At 40.9% G+C, this 17,210-nt stretch overlaps 1 protein-coding gene across 1 annotated transcript in view; it reads right to left on the reverse strand.

The window, feature by feature from the left end:
- The window catches only part of LOC131676224 (protein timeless homolog), a 229,351-nt gene that overhangs the window by 189,016 nt on the left and 23,125 nt on the right, over nt 1–17,210 (reverse strand). The window lies entirely within an intron of this gene.

Genomic DNA, 17,210 nt, shown 5'->3' on the forward strand with positions numbered 1-17,210 from the left:
ATTCTTCATTAACTGTATAGCCAGTAGCAACAACTAGACCTATAATTGCTACAAATCTTCGTTGATTGCTTCTAAATTTTAAGTTTCTTTAAACATCTTTATGTTGTCATATTATTTTTTATTATTTGCTATTTAATATGAATTTATGCGCGAAAAAATGAAATTTTCGAACAAATGCTTCCTATTTCTCAAAAAAAAAACAATATTTTCGATATCCCCTACGTAGTCCGCTAGATTACCCCCACAAAATTTGAAAGCAATCTATAGAAATTGATAACCGCTATCAGGGCGCCCAATTTGACCCCCAAAAAAGGTCACCATGGAAACTGGGTCCTAAAGCGTCCATTTTGTTATCAAAAATTAAAAAAAAAAGTTTTAGTCGTTGAAATACACTTGATTGAAAAAGTTCACGACATTAAATGTTCTTTATTTGTTGAATCTGCACCAACAGGCCGCTTGGTCCCAATGATGGTAGTTACTTAGACTAGTTACATTTAAGGATCGATAAAATCGTAGCTTTAATCGTATTCCTAATCAAGCGGAAGTGTAATACCGCCGCTACACAAATACAAATACGCTGAAGTCCGGTAATAGCGCTCTCACGACCATAGTTGGTACTCCTGAAAGGTAAAAGTTATTACGTAGACCTCGAATGCGGGCTTGGTTCGAGGATTTCAAGTAATCCACTCTGACAGACACTGAGTCCGAGAGGAATAGTGCTCTAGATAACAGTTTTCGTAACTCGGCAGCTGAAATCTGTTTCGTCCTGGCAGATGTTGAAGTACAAAGCGTAATAACTGGCGTTGGACAGCCTCTTTTCCGTCAACCTCACTCAGGTAGTACGGATTCCAAACAACAGAACAATATTCTAGTGTTGGGCGAACCAACGTGCAATAAATCGATTTTAGACAATCATTGTTTCAAAAAAAATTCGCTATCCGGAAGATCCAGCTGTCTTAATGCCTTGTCCGCGATGTTCGACGTATTTGGTTTGAACGTTACTGTCGGATCCATGACGGCTCCGGGATTCTTGACGAAAAGGTGCTTAGATTGCCTGAGTTGAACAAGTGGTAGATAAAAGTGACGATTAAGCGCTTGCTCGGGCTTAAAATCGTTCTGTTTGTATCACACAACGTACTAAAGCTGTCCAATTCACTCTGAAGAAAACCATCAGCATCGCTTGTATCCCATATTCGTCGAGAAATCCTCATGTAGTCGGTGAAAGAGATGCGTAATTTTATACTGACGTCATTAAAATAGAGGAGAGATATAGCTGGGCCGAGGTGGCATTCTTGCGACGATAACGAGAAGTTGTGCAGATAGATAGTCATTATTGCTGATTTGGAATTGCTTTCCATCAAGATAGGAACAAAACCAGCAAAGAAGTTGTCCGTGAATAGTTTGGATACGGCGCTTAAACATGAAATTCCAGGATTACTATCGATGTTCGATTTGTTTCCCTTTTTGTGCACTGGAAACATGTGGGTCGCTTTCCAACTGGTAAAAAGTATTTCAGTAGCGAGAGATAGCTTGAAGACTCGTCGAAGTGGTTAAAAAAGCCCGATGATTTTTGGCTGCCATAGATGGTACACCATCTTGATCCGAGGAAGTAGATGCCTTCAGATTGGAGTTTGCTGCGAGGCAAATTCAAATTCGGTTGATGGATCATCCTAACGAAGGAGTGAGATTCGTGGCAGCGGTGTTTTGTTGTGGTGTAAGTCGTTCGTCGAAAAAAAAACGATTTCCTTAGCATGGGTGCCCAAAACTACATTTAATAACATACAAGATGGTGTCCCGGATTCTTTTCGCTGCTTATTCACCTATTTTCAGAACGACTAAGGCTTAGATTTCAGTTGACGCTTAACCAAATACAAATACATATTTGTATTTGGCTAAACGTTTCGCTAGTGTCTAAAAAGGCGTCTGCTTGGCTATTTGTATTTGTGGTTGAGTTGAGGGTAGTAGTTTCGTAATGGTTGTGTCTTATTCCTCGAGGATTTGTATCAGTGCGTCTAAAACCGGTGGCACATGGCGGTCGATTAGGTAGTTAAGAATATTAGAAAACGTCATCGTTGCATCGTTCACGTCGTCATTGTGAGTAGAGCTTTTGACGTCTTCAAAGTTCACTACTAGTTTACAACTTAGTTCAAGTTGTAGTGGTGGTGATAGCGCACATGCTGGACTAAAGGAGCCAGAGCAGTGCAGCAGTACAGAGCGTAATCCCGGGCACTGTGTACGTCTATTCTCGTTGATGATATTATTGATTTGCCAAAGAGTGACGCTACTATAGCTATCCTGAACACAGCTGGATTGTTGATAAGCACAGATTTTTCGATATCCTATCGTAGAAAACCATTACTTGCCTGATACTACTTCAAGCCAGCTAAGTAAAGGTCGCCAAAAATAATATCATCAGTCGGTGCAGTGATCGAGGTGATGAAGGAAACGGAAGAAATATGTACACCAATCAGGCTGAGATCACGCATCATCAGGGGAAAAATACAAGACACGCAGGAAGATATTGCGATCAGCAAGTTTTACTGCTAACCACAGTTGCTATGGGCTCGCCCACCGCTCATTGTTGCTCACTCTGGCTTTTATACGATGGTGAACAGCGATAAGCACACCGCCACTTGATGTCACATGGCTGAGGGCGTTGCGGTCACAGCGGTAGACATCAAATGCTGAACCAAACACCTGGCGAGATAGAGTACGGTTATCGAGCCACGTCTCGGTCACGGCGATTACATCATAACAGCAATCCGTGGTCGTATGCATATTGCTGTCCATTGATGAATTTAAACCACCAACATTCTGGTTGTAAACCTTTTGGAGGACGGGTCAGGTTCGACCTGAATGGCGTAGACAGTAGTAACAACAGAGAGCATAGCACTGGGGGATTCGAGGGCTTCCATATTGCCAACTGCGGTGCGTCTCAGTGGGCGAACCCCGATGGCGAGATGCGGAGAGCAAGTAACGGCGAGAGTCAAACGATGGCTAGAAGCGTGGAAGATTCAATCGTTGTGTCGTTACAATGTGAATAATATTGACCGAGAATGCTGACGGTCTGAAATACTCCTTCACAACACCGGATCGGAACGGCTGCTTAATGCTGGCGGCAAGGGCACGACTGTGGCGGGAGGGACCTAGGAATTTTATCGACTAGTTTTCGACCACCAACAGATCAGGACAGTCCTCGCGATGACGTTTCTGAGGTGGACGAGCGGCACCGGGGTTGCACCGGACTGAAGTAGCTGTAAAACTTTTGGAAGCCGCCCAAATTTTGAAGACATTCTGAGGCAAAATAATTACAAAGAGTAGTATTAGTAGTTGATACAACTTACACCATATAGTTAAGCTTTCTATTTTCCTGAAAAAAATCTTTTTTTGCGTCTTTTGAATCTCACTTCAGCCGAAAAATGTTCATGTTATCAGCAAAGGACATGCGGATTGCTTGTGATTTCATATTCGCATCATTAAAATAAAGAAATATTACTGGACCGAGATGACTCCCTTGCAATATTCGAAATGTAACGAGAAAACGATGTTTCGGCATAAAACCCGACGCTAACAAAACAACTCTTTCTCAAACTGGGCTGCAGTATGAAAACGTCGTTCACGTGAGTATTTCAATCGAGTAAAGAGTAGTAATGATAATGCTTCATTGTTTTGGTCTTTCGTGGAGTGCAGAAAACGTCGCACAGCAGTTACTTTCGACAAACAGATAATCTAGGTATTGCATTTGTGCAAAAGTTTTTGTTTTGACATTTTTGACATATTCTCCTAAGACACTCATAGTCCAAAATGTATGTGGAAGGCGATGTAATCACAATCGCCATTTTGTGGAAAAAAATACCTTAAAAAATATTTTTATGCCTCCTAACTAGTATTAAACATCCCATTTTACAAGATCGAGATCTTTCACTTCTTCGTTGCGTCAAGAAAAATTCCCAAAATATATCTATTTTTTCGTGTTCGTTACCTATTAAGCACCTGGAAGTCTCCAACGAGGAAAAACGATCGGAAATGGTGAGTGGAGCTAAGCAATCATGTGAAAAAAATTCCCCCCAGAGGCGAGACTCGAACTCTTAACCTTTGAGACTCCGTCCCAATGCACTAACCCTTATGCTATCCCTGGGTATGGCGACATCCCAGAAAGAACAAATGATTATCCCACTGGCGACGGTGATCATACCCTGCCTGCAAAGCGAGAATCACACACAGCTGATCACCCCAACACATTTGATCTATTTAATTTCCCCGCTAGATACCAAGGCCCGGGTTTTTATTATCGTCTGATGTCTAATTTTTAGTTCATTACCCATCGTACTTCGATGGGTGACAGAGCTAATGAAGACTGTCGATTTCTGGTCACTTTCCCAGTGAACAGAGGTATGACGGGAGCGAACCCGCCCGTTGGATACCACCAGTCCTAAATAAGGTATTGGCACTTAAGTCAAAAGACAAAAAATTGAATTATTAGTCTGGAAGTCACGCACTGCGTTGAATGCACAACGCTCTCAAATTCAGGAAATTATATTAGGTAGAAGTGGTGCACCATTTCAAATTCAGTTATCTCTTTCTGCTTTACCGAAACCAATATTCAGTTTAAATTTTTCCCTCATTCATTCGCTTCCCAACTGACTGCAATTTCATGCAGAATCGAATATTTGAGTGCAGAGAAAATATAAGTTCGTTCACCAACCAAATTTACCGGGCAATGTCAATTTCTCTAACCTTTGTAAAGCGGTCACCCAAATGTAGATAACAAGAGCGCGATTGCCGGAGGGATAAAGATGTTTCGTGCAATTGCCTTTCAAGAAACTTTCATGAAGCGAACCCGTCAGATTACCGCCATACGCAGACATATGTGCGTTGCTTGATCTACAGATTTTGGAGAACCGTCGCATATTGCTGCAGAGAATTTTGTTGTACGACTTAGATAGACCATTATCTATTTATTTCGTCAACCAGATGTAGACTACAAAATGATTCTACAGCGTTACTTACCTTCTATTCATTATTTTTGCAGCTTAAAAATAATTTTAATAATTTAAGTTGCAATACTACATCATTCGATTGAACCCAGGTTGATGGGATTGACGGTATTGTAAACATCATCAAGCCACAATATATTCAATAGAGTTATCTAAATATATGGACCTTGGCTCTTATTAGTTTCTATTTTCAACAAGTTCTACTACTCAGTTCTCATGTTAATAAAATCCACCAATCATTATAACTACTCAGGATTTGATTTATATAAGAAGCCCACTTCAAGATGTTCATTACAATACGCCTCGATAGTGGTGTATCGAGGAGACCGACACACAGGACACACGCGAATATGTGAATGGTACCACGGTCACAAAATCGAATGTACACAAGCGAAGTCACATACACGCTATCACACGCGAAAAACACATACAAACGCTTGAGCTCTTCGCGACGAAACGATCAGGTCCGGAAGCCTTTACCTTAGCAACTTAGGTCTCTACTCTCTCCTAGTATCTGAACCGCACACTAAAAATTTAATATGAGATTCACGATCCGCTGGATCATCCCAGAACGCACGTGAATGCGCGAATGATTACAACATTGAACTGCAACAAAGTCAACTGCACGCAACAAACACGTTAATATACAAATGCTTGAGCCTTTCGAGATCATCCACGGAACCGACAGCCGCGATCTTACCAATATAATACCTCGGTGAGAAGGCGAACGTCTCGGCACTCATAGACTTACAAACGCGATCTCAAGCGTCAAGCTACAAACTCCCGCGTTCGCGCGATCATGAATCAGGCACGTTCAGAAGTCTCTATCCTCAGTACAAACAGTCTAGGTCAATGCCTTCAATTGGACGAATTAATAAAAAAACCAAAAAAAAAAAAATAAGAAAAAATAGCTCTCATATCCACTAGTCAACAGGTTTCATGACAACATGACTGGGAACTCTAGAGATATGGGGTAACTCACTCCCTGTCAGAATCTGGATCGTACACCGACAACTAAATATCAAAATGACGGTCCGCGAGACCATCCAACAACAAACACCCCGTTTATAAAGAGAATGCTTTAGTACTTACAAAGTTGCTTTCAACGGACTAAGTCAAGCCCCAACCACCAGTCACGCTTTTTGGATCTCGTCTTTGTTAGGGAGACTATTATATCTGTATGTTCCGTCATCCAGCGGTATTGTTCCACTTGACAACTTTCATCCCGCGCTTGAAATCTCAATTGGCACTATTCGCTCAGTTCAGTAAGTAGAAACTCTTTCTGTCGACCATCTAAACTTTCGCAAAACTGATTTTGTAAATCTGTGTAGTTCTTTGTCGCAAATTGATTGGAGTGTACTGAATGCTTTTTTGGTTCAGTGTATTCCTACCGATTAGTTGTTTACATAAATCGCTCCAACTATTTTTACTTTTTGACGAGATTTGTGAAGTTTTTATCGTTGTTTGTCGTGTTAATCGACTCAGTATTTTGTTTTTAACATTGTTATTGTGCAGTGTGAAAGTGTCTCCTGTTTGCTTTTGTGTTGCGAAAAAATCAGCGAAGAACGTAATTGAGTGAACTTCTGTGACTTAACCACCAAACTTTCCACCGACCGCAGCGCCATCTATATTTCATTGTTCGCATTCTCAGATCGGCACGCATTATGGCAAGTGCATGTGATCACTGCGCGAAAACCGTCAAATCGGATGACGACTTTATTGAATGCATGGGTTTTTGCAAAAATGTGGTACATATGCAATGTGGGAAACAACTTAACAAGCCGTTTTTGAAAAAACTTGCGGAAAACCCAAACTTATTTTGGATGTGCAATGAATGTGTCAAGCTGATGAAGTTTGCTCGCTTTCGCGACACCGTTTCTTCACTTGGATGTGTTATCGCTGCTATCGCTGGGAAAACGGATGACGTCTGTGCTGAGCTAAAGGCCGAGTTATCCAAAAATAACCAGCAAATTTCGCGCCTGGCTAGAAAGGTTTCAACAGCTACTCCAGTCCGGCCAAACTCCGGTACCTCTCGACCACCTCAGAAACGTCGTCGCGAGGATGGCCCTGATCCGAGCAATATTCTTGTTGGTAGTCGAAAGCTAGTCGATAATAGCAACATTTTTACGGTTCCACCTCCCGCGCCGTTGCTCTGGATGTATCTTTCGCGCTTTCATCCTAGCGTTAGCAAAGAGACTGTCGAAAAAATGTCTAAAGAAGGACTAAATTGTAACGAGGAGATAAAGGTTATTCCGCTTGTTAAAAAAGGCATAGACGTCAGTACTTTGAACTTCATATCCTTCAAAGTTGGAGTTCACCCAAAGTACCGTGATGCAGCTCTTAATCCTGACACATGGCCGCAAGGCATACTGTTCAGGGAATTTGAAGACAGCCGTACCCAGAACATTTGGAGTCCGCCGACTGATTTTCCACCGCCTCCAGAAGAAGCATGTACCTCTCTAATGCAACCCGGCCCATCAATGGTCCTGCAGAGGACTCCGCAACGATTGGCCATGCCACTATACCAAGCCACACCGCCCTTGTGAAGGAGTATCGATGCCGATCGCATACTGGGATGCAACGCAGTTGGTACTATGGAAGCCCTCGATCCCCCCGCTACAGTCGAGCCCTTGCCGCGTTCATCAGTCGTCCCGGTCCTGTATGTGTGGGTGGGGAAAGGGTCTTCCAAGCCGCCTTTCTCGGCAAGTATAATAAAAATTGTAACGATACAACGGTTGAACCGATTCACGCTTCTAGCTCATCGTACGAATCTCGCCGCAAGCTGCTACCACCCCGTTCCTGCTCTCCGCATTCCGCCATCGGGTTCCAACGCATACTGGGACGCACCGCAGTTGGCACTATGGAAGCCCTCGATCCCCCCGCCACAGTCGAGCACTTGCAGCCAGCGATCATCAGTCGTCCCGGTCCTGTGTGTGGGATGGGTGAAAGGGTCTTCCAACCTGCCGCAAATGGCAAGTATACATCTGTTCCGAACACTTCAAGCGCTGATGTATTCTTCGCTTCCAGTTTTTTGCCTTTTGCTCCGACATCTTGTTATCAGATGCCAACCATTTCTCTCGACGACGACGATAGTCGTATTTTGGGGCGCGACGCAGTTGATTCGGGATGCCTCGAATCCCTCATCACAGTCGACCAGGCGACCGTGAACCCTTCCGATACTGTTCGTGAGATTGACGAAAGGATCTTCCTACACGGCAACATGGCTTCGCTCTCTGCTGTACCTGATCCGTCCTCCAACAACATCGAGGTTTACTACCAGAATGTTGGTGGCCTAAATTCATCAACGGACAGCTATTTGCTCGCGACCACGGGTTGCTGTTACGACGTTATCGCCTTGACCGAGACGTGGCTCGACAACCGTACTCTGTCTCGCCAGGTCTTTGGTTCAACATTCGATGTCTACCGCTGTGACCGTAATGCCCTCAACAGCCACAAGACATCAGGCGGTGGTATGCTTATCGCCGTTCGGCGTGGTATAAAAGCCCGAGTGATCAACGATGACCGGTGGGCGAGCTCCGAGCAAGTGTGGATATCAGTGAAACTTGGCGATCGCAATCTGTTCCTGTGTGTTGTGTATTTTCCACCTGACAGAATTCGTGATTCCAGCCTGATCGATGTACATCTTTCCTCCGTTTCTTTCATCGCCTCGATCGCCGCCCCGTCTGATGATATCGTTATACTGGGCGACTTCAACTTACCTGGCTTGACGTGGTGCCAAGCAAGTAATGGTTTTCTACGATTGGATATCGAAAAATCTGCGCTTATTAACAATGCCAGTTGTATTTTGGACAACTACAGCAGCGCAACTCTTCGGCAAATTAATAATGTCACCAACGAGAATGGACGTACATTGGACCTCTGCTTTGTAAGTGCCCGGGACTGCGCTCCGTACTGCTGCACTGCACCGACTCCTTTAGTCAAGCAGGTGCGTCATCATCCCCCACTACATCTTGTATTCGCTGGTAACTTAGGAGTGAATTTTGAAGACGTCTCAAGCTCTATCGTCTACGATTTTAAAAACGCTGACTACGACAGCATCGTTGGCACGCTGTTGGATATAAACTGGGACGAAAATATTAACAATGACGACGCGAACGAAGCAGCGATGACGTTTTCTAGTATTCTTAACTACCTTATCGACCGCCATGTACCAAAACGAACAATTAGTACCGATGAACACCCTCCCTGGCAATCAACCGTCCTAAGACGTTTAAAATCTGCCAAACGAGCTGCATTTAAAAAATTCTCGAAGCATAAGACACTTGCATTACGAAATCACTACTTTCAACTCAACCACGAATACAAACAACAAAGCAGACGCGCCTTTTTTAGACACCAGCGAAACGTCGAGCGTCAACTGAAATCCAAGCCCAAGTCGTTCTGGAAGTATGTTAACGAGCAGCGAAAGGAATCCGGTTTGCCATCTTGTATGTCGTTTAATGGAGTTTTAGGCACCGACACTAAGGAAATTTGCCAACTGTTCTCCGACAAATTTTCAAGCGTTTTTTCCAACGAGCGCTTGCCACCACAACAAGTCGCTGCCGCCGCTAATTTAACTCCTTCTCTAGGACGAACCATCAACCGAATTTGTGTCGATAATGCTGCCATTCTTGCAGCAAATGCCAAACTGAAAGCATCTTGTTCCCCAGGTCCAGATGGTGTTCCCTCGATTTTTGTCAAAAAGTGCATCAGCGGGCTTCTTGAACCACTTCGGCGAGTCTTCGAGCTATCACTCACTACTGGTACATTCCCTTCCTGCTGGAAAGTAGCGCACATGTTTCCAGTTCATAAAAAAGGAAACAAATCGAACATTGACAATTATCGGGGAATCTCGTGTTTAAGTGCTGTATCAAAACTGTTCGAGCTGGTTGTGTTAGATCCTATTTTCTTTCACTGCAAACACTACATTGCAGATGACCAACACGGTTTCATGCCTAAACGATCGACAACGACAAACCTGCTCTCGTTCACAACATATGTAATGGATGGATTCGCTGACGGATTGCAAACCGATGCTATTTATATGGATCTATCTGCGGCCTTCGACAAAATCAACCATGATATCGCAATAGCGAAGCTGGACAAACTCGGCATTCATGGACAACTTCTGCGCTGGTTTCGTTCCTACCTCGATGGAAGGCAACTCCAAATCAGCATTAAGGACTGTCTATCTGCACCATTCTTCGCTACATCCGGCATACCACAAGGAAGCCATCTCGGTCCAGTAATATTCCTCCTCTACTTTAATGACGTCAATTTCACATTACAAGGACCCCGCCTTTCTTTCGCCGACGACATGAAATTTTTTCAACAAATACGGGATAAAACCGATGCCGAGCTTCTTCAGAGGGATCTGGACAGCTTTAGCAGGTGGTGTGATCAAAACAGAATGGTTTTAAACCCGAGCAAATGCTCAATCGTTACGTTCACGCGGAAACGCCAACCGACTCAGTTTAACTACCATTTCTTCGGCTCGAGCATTCCAAGACACTCTCACATCAAAGATCTCGGAGTCATCATGGATTCGGCATTAACATTCAAACCACATACGTCATACATCGTGGATAAGGCATCACGACAGCTTGGGTTCATCTTCCGAATAGCGAAAAACTTCAGGGACGCATATTGTCTTAAATCGCTTTACTGCGCGTTGGTCCGCTCAACGTTAGAATATTGTTCAGCTGTTTGGAATCCGTACTACCAGAACGGGATTGACAGAATCGAGGCTGTCCAACGCAGGTTCATACGCTTCGCCCTTCGTCATCTCCCATGGCGAAACAGATTTCAGCTGCCGAGCTATGAAAACCGTTGCCAGCTTATACACCTCGATACACTCAGCATTCGGAGGGACTGCTCTCGAGCCCTGTTCGTCTCGGACTTACTCTCTGCCAGAGTGGATTGCCCTACAATCCTCGGACGTCTGGATCTTCAAGCCCGCGTTCGAGCTCTACGTAATAACTCCCTTCTGCGAGTTCCGTTCAGGAGAACCAACTATGGTTGCCAGAGCGCTGTAACCGGACTCCAACGAATTTTTAACAGTGTGGCGACGGCCTTCGACTTCAACCGGACGCGGAATGCTATAAAAGCGAAAATGTTGTCAATTTTAAAATGTAATTAGTTTAAGCAACCACCATTGGGGCCAAGGGGCTTGTTGGTGAAGGTAATAAACATAAACATAAATCTTGCCCAAGGGAGTGTTAATGCTGCAGTTGCCCTCTACAAGCGACTACTACTGAACTGTGTTTAGACCTCAGTGCCTAAATGTCAACCTCCTAGCAAGCCGCCCTGGTCAAACAGCTCTCTTCGAAAGCTAAAGCGTACTCGAGCAAAACCCCTACGTGCGTACACAAAACGACGGTGTCCTCTTTCTAAACGCATGTTCACTTTAGTCAGTAATGAGTATCGTTTTTACAACAAGGTTCTGTACAAACACTATGTAAACCGCATCCAGAATATTCTTATTAATTTATTAAAGACACTTTAACCAAGTTTTGGTCATTCATGTCTATCCTAAAAGCTTACAGTGTTTTTCTTACAGTATGTGTTAGTAACATTTCATTTTTCTTGGATTATAATAGTTGTAATAGGTCATCTGCTCTTAAAAAATCTATTAGTTTCTTCTCATTCTCCTGAATTGGTCCTAGAATTTCATTTATGGTAAGTCCTGAAATTGTTTTGTCACGTTGTTCCTGATATTTCTGGCAATCAATTAGTATATGGCCTATTGTGTTATGTACATTGCAAGTAGCATCCAGAATAATCTACGCAGAAACCCTAAGGGCTGTTGGTCATTTGTCAACACGAAGCGAAAAGAAACTGGACTTCCATCAAGGATGCTTTACGACGGCGAAGAAGCTACGACAACTGTGGCGAAAATTCTCGATTGTTTTTTCAACTGACTCGCCAACCGCAGTCGAGCTCGAAAATACTTCTCGTGGCGTTCCTGCTGGTGCTGTTGATATGGATGTGTTTACTGTCTTTGAACAAATGGTTATATCCATATCAACTTTGGAATAGGGCTAATAAGATTTGTAAACAAACCTTAGTTTTGCTGATTTCTCTGAAATTGTTATAATTTCAATCCAGAAAACATTTTAAATTGATTCTGCTAAGGGTAAAGATGTTGATTTATGTGTAGTTTTCATGTAATTCAACTCGGCAGCGGAATAATTAGCGAAATAAGTTCGTTCACAAAAATCTCTTTAGCCCTTTTGAAGAATTAATATTGATATCTGCATCATCTTATGCACCCGGCCTCAGTGCTATAGACGAATTTCGCGCCAACTCGAACAAATATTAGCAGCACCCTCTCAGATTGTAATGAAACTTTCTGTACATGAAAACTTTGTCACAAAAAGCCACTTTGCATACTTTGATTGACACGGTGATTACGATTGAAGACCAATAGATCATCTAAAACCCCAAGACTCAAACAATTCCATTAGTATATGAGTATTTCTCATACCTTAACGATTAGTTGAATAAAAAATCATTTTTTCCTGCATTCGAGAACGTTTTTAGTAAAAAACGCTGTTTTAAGCTCTAAAAATTGTATAAAAATATTCTTATCCATGAAACAAAAATTTATGAATAAAAAAGGAATCGTTAAAGTACGAGAAAAATTAATTTCGATCAATTGAAAAAAAATAAGAAAATTGATTAAGTAGTTTTTCGGCAACAGTGATCACAGTAAAACGACATTTCGAGATAATTTCGAGGCGCGCTTGGAAGCGCTGTAACTTTCGACCTATTTCTCGGATCTCTATAAAAATTTGGGAAAACATTCTCAAGGAGTTGTACTTTCAGATAAAGTAATAAATTTTTTTTTAATTTTATGAAAAATGAAAAAGTAGTTAACCCCTTAGTAAAAATATGCTTTGTTGCTAAATCAACAACATCTTCTCACAAACCAAGTTTTATTGGAGTCTGAGATGATTATGGATTTTATTGGTTTAGTTTTTGATAAAAATACACTGAAGATAAAAAAGCAGTTTGGACAAGGAAAAGTTTTTTTCAAATAACTTTTTTTTCCTTAAAAGTGCCCAACTTGAATTTTTGACGGTAGGTAGGGAACATAATTACCTATCTTGGAACAAAATTTCATCCAAATCAAAAATGGTTTTTTTTGTAAATCGACCTTAAATTTTTAAAATAGATTTTTCTCAGTCAGTCAATGAAGATTTTATCAATATTTTCTTTCGAAAATTTGACTAATTCTGTGAAAATCATTCCTACAACATTTTTTTGTAGGAATTGTCATTTTTAGACTATAGACATTTTAAAAAAGTTTGGCCCTTTTCAAAAGTCTAGATCATTTTTGGAAAAACAAAGTATGCAAAGTGGCTTTTTGTGACAAAGTCTTTATGTGAGGAAAGTTTCATTAAAATCTGAGAGGATGCCGCCAACTCTGAATACGATTGAGCGCAAAATTCGTCTATACCTTCAACTGTAACACCAGTTGCATATATTTTTAACCTATCGCTTCAGCAGCAAACGTTTCCTGAGAATTGGAAATACTCAGTAATGTTCCCGGTATCCAAGAAAGGTGACAAATGCAACATAGAGAACTACCGCGGAATCACTTCGCTAGCAGTCCAATCTAATGTATTTGAATCAATCATCAACGAAGTGTTAATTTCTGCTTGTCGACACTACATCAGTACATCCCAGCACGGATTTTTCCCCGGACGTTCGGTCGAGACGAATCTCGCCTGCTTCACGCCATTTTGCTCGGAACAAATGTCTAAGAAATTGCAGGTGGATACTATTTACACCGATCTAAAGGCAGCTTTTGATAGAGTTAGTCATGAGATACTGATAACAAAGCTTGATAAGCTAGGGTGTTCTACTAGATTCTGCCAATGGCTTCGATCCTACCTTGTACTCCGTGAAGTCATTGTTCAAATTGGCGATATTGTTTCAGAATCCTTTTTCATCACTTCCGGAGTTCCTCAAGGTAGCACGCTATGTCCACTACTTTTTTCACTGTTCGTGAATGATGCGTTCTAAGGCGTGGAGGAAAGCTGTTTTTGCCGACGACTTGAAAACTTTTCTTGTTATACGGAATGAAGCCTTTTATAGCTGGTGTGTAGGTAACATGATGGTCCTTAGTGTTACAAAATGTTTTATCATCAGCTATTATCGAACGAGAAATATGCTTACCTCCTAATAGCTCCAAGAATATTTCGATTGTACGTCGATTCCCGGTTTACCATTTGCCGGAAAACCATTTTCCGGAATGTCATTTCCCAGAAAACCATTTCCCGGAATGTACCATTTCCCGGAAAACCATTTCCCGGAATGTACCATTTCCCAGAATATCATTTCCCGGAATGTACCATTTCCCGGAATACTATTTCCCGGAATGTACCATTTCCCGGAATACCATTACCCGGAATGTACTTTTTCTCAGTAATTATTTATACTATTGAAATCTAAAGTAAACATGTAATTTGAACTTTAAGAACAAATCCAGAGCTATGTTGACTTACATAGGGTGATGAGCCTATTTTGGCACCATTAGGGAGAGGGTCGCACTATTTTTTGAACAACTTTAAAAGAAGCCATATTATCTATAACCTTTCTCAGAATAAAGTATCAGTGTACTGTTTCTTAAACATCTATATAATGCTTATTTAGCAGAATTGCCTCAATTTTCAGCATAAATGAAAATAAATGTTCCATTCTGTGCATCTATTCCCACCTCAACGATCCAATTATCGCCTCATGGGTGTGCCAATTTCCACCTCATCGAAAAACAATCTAGTTGAAACGCAATGCCTCATATTCCATTTGCGTCGATTCTAACTAGGTATCCAGATCACGGACGCCAACGTGTGATTTGTAAAACGAATCATTCTGCTTTTTTCAGCCGATCAAAACAAACGTAAACATCACGCACATCAATGAAACTCAACAGCTGTTAGTAGAAGAGCGCCCAGAATTGCGCACGCAGAAAAAAACCATTCGAAGGTTAGCAACTGGAATGACAAGTTTCACATCACACATTGCTTTCTCCCGATCCGAATTGTATGTGCAGATGAAAATAAAATATCTTCAATCAACAATTAGTTAACTTGAAGTAATTGATTACTTATACCTGAAATTGCATTACATTATATTTACAAGTTCATGTTTTGGTTTGGCCGCACTGGTGATTCTTTTCTGTATGATGGATACAAAAAGTTGGTTTTGATTGTGGTAGTGTATCAGCAAAACATGCCAATAATAGGAACCCCCGTATTTAGTTTTATCCTATTATAACACTAGGCCTATTCTAGTGTTTGACGAGTGATTTTAAAGTGAAATTATCGTAAAAAGGTTCTCCAGATAAAATAAAGGTATGTATCAGTGCAATGTTTAGTATATTTGTGCTGGACCAACGAGATATGAGGCGGCAAATGCTGGCTCGTAAAAGTTTATTTTGCTAAGCGCCGTTGCATCCAGTTTCAGTTCACTACGTGAGTGAGGCGGATTAGTAGATATTTCAATAAGGTGATTTTGTTTTAATTAAAAGTTGGATTTAGAGGATAGTTCTAAATACATATGTGCACAACAAATAAAGAATAAAACTTGAGCTTATTTTTTCTCACCTGTTTTAGCCAAATCGATAGTGTCATTATCTCATATGCTTGCTTCGAAACCAAGGGGTACGAAATAGGGTCACAATAGGCTCTACTGCCATAATAGGCACATCACCCTATATGGTATTCTATAGCATTCAACTTATCATTTTATAGAAAGCAATATCATGAACAATCCACTAGAGATTTTGAGCCGAGTTTACAGAAACAGTCCAACGAATCATGTGTTTTTACTTTCCAAGATGTTTGTGGACCTGCATACACGTGGCCTGGTTACATAGAAAGAATTCTGGTTTCTAAAAACTTTAATTATCACGAGCGTTTACAATTAACCACTTTTTTTCGTGAATGGTCTTCGAGATCCAGAGGAATGGGTTAAATTTATCGTCGAAATCAAAAGATTTTATATTCGCCGTTACAGAAGAGTAATCTTGGATTTGTTCAATTATTTTAACAAGGAATCCGTGAAAAAGAAATATTTTTCGTTTGATAGGAGTCATTCCATTTACGTATATTTAGATGGAACACCGAGAGAGCTACCAACTTTTAAACTAAACTAACCTATTCTCCTCTATTCATTATTTCACATTATTCCGCGACAAATAATATTTACAATCAAGATATGATAAGCTTTATAGATATTGATTGACAGTGCTGGAATAAAACATGATGACATTCTTCTGCATTCCAAGTTTTTGTTTGGTTCGCTTGACACCTTATCTTTGCTCTCTGATCATATTAATAAAAAACAAGCTCTCATAAACCAATAAAGTACCAGAAAACAGATTATGCTTAAAAAAGGCAAAGTCTCAAAGAAGATTGTTATGAATTAATAATTTCCAAAAAAAGTACTCAAATTTTAAAGAAGACAAATTCAAAAATATTTTTCATGATTTGCTCATCTCCAAAAGAAGGCGAATAAGCTCATAGAATAACAATTATAATTCAAAAAGTTATAACCCCATAGAAAATCCTCCCGATTTTCCCACCGACTAAATCGGCTTGCGTCGGCACAATCGGCCGACTATGCCACCAATTAATCGGTCGATTGTTACACCGACTCTTATGGGTGTTTAACATGGACGTCAGCCGACTCAACAACCGATTAAATATGACAGACGAAATCTGTTGAAATCGGTCTGTTTCAACCAATTAAATCGATCGATTAGTTGATAGTTTAAAACTGGAACCAGATTCACACAGATTAAATCTGGCGATTAATATGGTGACGAAAATTGTCCACCGACGAAACCCAACTTGGTCGTTTAATTAATCTGTCGACCTCGATGCACCCATTTTCGTCGGTCGACTGTGAAATTTATGAACTGTCAAATTTTCTATGGGGAAGGTATGTTAGGACCACTAGTACATAAATCCAATAAAACACCAAGAATATTTTGAAAGAGTACTTAAAAGAATGTGAAACTACATAGAAATAGAAAGTACATATAAATCAAAAACATGCCAAAAATAACGGCAAGGAAGCATGCATGTATAAGAAAGAAAAACCGCAGATTTTTTAGATGCATAATCCATAAAAATACCAAAATAAATATATCTGAAGCATTGTTTATATGTTATTCTAACTTACATTTAAAATCAATAAAAA

Source organism: Topomyia yanbarensis, chromosome 1 (genome assembly GCF_030247195.1).
Source record: "Topomyia yanbarensis strain Yona2022 chromosome 1, ASM3024719v1, whole genome shotgun sequence".
In the NCBI taxonomy this organism is placed as follows: Eukaryota; Metazoa; Arthropoda; class Insecta; order Diptera; family Culicidae; genus Topomyia; species Topomyia yanbarensis.